The sequence below is a fragment of the Rhea pennata genome, unplaced genomic scaffold (genome assembly GCF_028389875.1).
Source record: "Rhea pennata isolate bPtePen1 unplaced genomic scaffold, bPtePen1.pri scaffold_31, whole genome shotgun sequence".
Classification (NCBI taxonomy): domain Eukaryota; kingdom Metazoa; phylum Chordata; class Aves; order Rheiformes; family Rheidae; genus Rhea; species Rhea pennata.
Genome location: NW_026907678.1, coordinates 2,481,796 through 2,485,997, shown reverse-complemented (window position 1 = coordinate 2,485,997; position 4,202 = coordinate 2,481,796).

Below are 4,202 nucleotides of genomic sequence, written 5' to 3'. Positions count from 1 at the left end.
AGCCGTTCCTCATAGGGCAGGTGCTCCAGCCCTCTGATCATCTTTGTAGCCCTACACTGGACTCTCTCCAGTAGCTCCATGTCTCTCCTGTACTGGGGAGCCCACAACTGGACACAGTCCTCCAGATGAGGCCTCCCCAGGGCTGAGTAGTGGGGCAGGATCACCTCCCTTGACCTGCTGGCAACACTCTTCCTAATGCACCCCAGGAGACCATTGGCCTTCCTGGCCACAGGGGCACATTGCTGGCTCATGGTCAATTACCAATGTTTACAAGCTCCTGAAGGGAGGGTGTCCAGGAGATGGGGACAAACTCTTTTCAGTAGTGCCATGCGACAGGACAAGAGGCAATGGGCAAAAATCGAACCACCAGAAGCTCCACCTCAATATGAGGAGGAATTTCTTCACTGTGAGAGTGACTGAGCACTGGGAGAGGTTGCCCAGAGAGGTTGTGGAGTCTCCTTCTCTGGAGATCTTCAAGGCCCGCCGGATGCAGTCCTGTCTAACATGGTCTAGCTGACCTTGCCTGAGCAGGGAGGTTGGACTAGATGATCTCCAGAGGTCCCTTCCAACCTTACCGATTCTGTGATCCTACACCAAAAGTTTCACGAGGTCCATCCCACAACAAAGGTTGGATGACATCGATCCCACCATGAAAGCTGGACAAGGTGGATCCCACCAGAAACACTGGAAGAGGTCAATGCCAACAGAGGGGCTGCAGGAGCTGAAACACACCCAAAAGACTGCAAAAGGCCAATCCCACTTCGGAAGCCAGACAAAGTCAACCCCACCCGGCAAATTAGAAAAGGTCAATCGCAGCCCAACAGTTGGATGAGATAGAGCCCAGCTAGAGGGCTGGAAAAGATCAACAACGCCCCCAAATCTAGATGAAACCAATTCCACCACGGAGAAGGAAAAGGCCAATTCCAATCCACAAGATGGATGGGGTCGGTCCCACCAGGGAGGTCAAACCAGCTCAATCCCACCCCAAATGTTGAATGAAGCCAGTTCCACCAAGGAGATCAAACAAGGACAATGTGCCCAAGCATTCAGGAGATTAGTCCATCCTTTGCACACCTCCATCCCTCGAGCACTGCCCCATGCACACGCCAATGACACACACACACCAACACAGCCACCCCACACATACGCCAATGACACGCACACCAATGACACAGCTGCCCCATGAGCACACCAAGCCCACGCACATGCCAGCCCCCCACACATGCATGTGCATGGCGATGGGGACCAGTGGGGCAACATCCCCCCTGCTCTGCCCCACCCCATGGGCCCGGGCGTCCAGGCACTCCTCTTCCTCCCCCCACCCCAGGGGCCCAGGCACCCAGGCACCCCTCTGTCACCCCACCGCAGGGGTCCACGTGTCTAGGCACCCCTCTGACCCCGCTATACATCCGAAAGGGCCCAGGCATCCAGGCTCCCCTCTGACCCCCCACACCTGACAGGCCCAGGTGTCTGGCCACCTCTCTTCCCCCCCGCAACCGGAGGGGGTCCACGCATCCAGGCACCCATCTGACCCCCCACCCCAGAGGCCAGGTGTCCAGGCACCTCTCTTCTCCCTCTGACTCGAAGGGCCCAGGTGTTCGGGCACCCCTTTGAGCCCCCCGTTCCCAAGGGGCCCAGGCATCTGGGTACACTTCTGCCCCCCACAACTCGAGGGGTCCAGGCGTCCAGGCCCCTCCTTCCATGTGCCCAGGAAATCCCCATCCCTTCCCCCGCCAGGGGCCCAGGTGTCCGAGCACCCTCTCCCCCCCACACACCCCATTACCTGAGCGCCGGCTCGGACGCCTGGGCCCCTCGCCGCGCCCCCTTCCCTCCCCGAGGCCCAGCGATAGCGCTGCCGCCCCGCGCCGGGAACTACAATCCCAGCAGGCAGCGCGGCCGCCGAGCCCCGCCCCCTCCCTGGCCCCTCGCGGGAGGAGCCGCTGTGAGGAGGAGCCTTCCTGGCCCCGAGCCCCGGCTGCTCCGCGCAGCTCTTCAGGCCTCCGCAAAGCTGCCGCGCTGCAGGCGGGCGAGTGCACCGCACACCCAGCCAAGAGCCACCCGATTGGGGCAGCTGGTTTAATTCAGCACACACGAACTTCCTGGGTGCTCGCGTGGCTCACAAGCAGAGCTGCTGCTGCTGCTGCTGTTGCCATTGTGGCTGCTGCTGTGGCCACTGCCGCTGCCCCTGGGGCTCCCACTGCCACTTCCACTCTGTCTGACATGTGGTCTCCGACTGCCCCTGCCAGTGGGGCTGCCGCTGTGCCCGTCACTGGGGCTTCCACTGCTGCTGCCACCGCCAGTGGATCTACTGCTGTCCCCGCCACTGGAGCTGCCACTGCCGCTGCCGCTCTGTCTGACACTGGCACTGGAGCTGCCACTGTGCCTGCAGCTGGAGCTTCCACTGCCACTGCCAGTGAGGCTGCCACTGGCACTGGGGCTGTCACTCTGTCTGGCAGTGGGTTTTCCATTGCCACTGGGGCTCCCGGTGGGGCTGTCGCTCTGGCTGCCACTGGAGCTGCCACTGCCACTGCCACTGCTGCTGTGTCTGCCACTGGCACTGTGGCTGCCACTGGTGCTGCCACGGCCCCTGACACTGCTGCTCTGTCTTCTGTTGCCACCAGGTCTGCCGCTGACACTGCCACTGTCACTGCCACTGCTGCTACTCTTTCTCCTGCTTGTCCGTGTCCCCGCCCATGGCTCTTCTTCTCCCTGGAGAAGGAGGCAGAAAGGAACAGCTATGCCCGCGTGTGGCAGAAAGGCCAACGTCGTCCTGCTAGGGAGGACAGGGATGTGCACTGGGGGCCAGAGTCGGTCTCTTTTCCCACAAGGGAAAGGCCTGTTCCCTAACTCTTCCCGTGAGCCTTCCTGTCAGCACCCTTCTGCCCTGAAGGGAAGCCCAGCAAGGCTGAACATCCCTTGCTTGTTCACACTAAAGATCTAACTCATCACACAGCTGAAGAGAAACTCTCCATCTTCTAGTGTGGAAACGCCCTGCAGTTCCACAGCCACCAAGAAGAGAGCCCCAGAGGCTTTGTTTTGTTGCTCAGAGAGAGCGCTGGAGAGGCAGATACATTGCAGAAGTAGAGCACAACTGGCATCTCTGAAAACAAAGCCCTGCGCAAAGCCTTCCAGGGCCCAGCAGGCCTCTTGTACAGCCGGTGCCCATAGCACAAGGCCTTGGCAGAGAGCAGGCTGGCACATGAAGGGCCTCAATGAGGAGCACTTACCACTCCAGACCTCTGACGGCCTTCGCTCAGAGGACATACAGCTAGTGCTTGGGCTTCTCTCTGTTCCTTCCTGCCCGGTGCTGCACTCTGTGCAGAGCACTCTGAGGTGACTGGCACTGGCCTGCAAATACACACCGCGGAGAGGTGAGATGAGCACAGGGGGAGTAGGGTCCCTACTTGGCCCTCGCCAGCTTCACACCTGCTCCTGCAGCAGAAGCCCAGGGATTCCACTGGCAGGGGTCACATCAGTGCATCACCCCCACCAAAACACCTGGAGCTGCACATCATGCCTGAAGGAGAGCTCCAGGAGCCCAAGGCAGACTCTCTCCAGGCAGTGAGGAGAGCAGCAGAGTCATCTGCAAGGACAGGCTCCAAGGCACAGCATTACCTGCTGTCCTGCCAACTACACAAGACTGCTCCATGACCCCAAAGACTCTGTGTTCAGGGGTGGGCAATGGATTGTTGCTGGGCACCCAGTGTCAAAGAAGGAGAAAGGTGTCAAGCATTTACACAGAAAGGCCTTAGCAGGTGGAAGATATCACAGAGCTCTGCAGAACCCTCTCCTCACCCACAGAGCCCAGATGAAGGCAGAGCATTTGTGCAGGTCACTGAGACCCAGCTGCTGGGAAGACTTATTCCTAAAGCACTTTCAGAGCAGCCTTCCCCAGCCCTGGCAATGCAGCCCTAACAAACCTGTGATGAAAGGCTGCTGCCTTCATCAGGCAGGGGGAAGGAAGCAAGGCAAAGTACTCACGTTGGAAAAATACTCGGAAGAGGTTCAAGGGACACAGTCGAAGCTGCTTTATTGGCTGTCAGGCTTGAATCCCTGTGTATTTTCATCTGCAAAGATGAGAAAGAGAGGTGAAATGCTGCCAAGGAAAGGCTCTTGCTGCTGGCAAGGGCAGCCCATGTTTGCATGCTTCAGAGAAGAAGCTGCCTCTCAGGACTGCAGAAACACCTTGCTCTTGCTCTTGC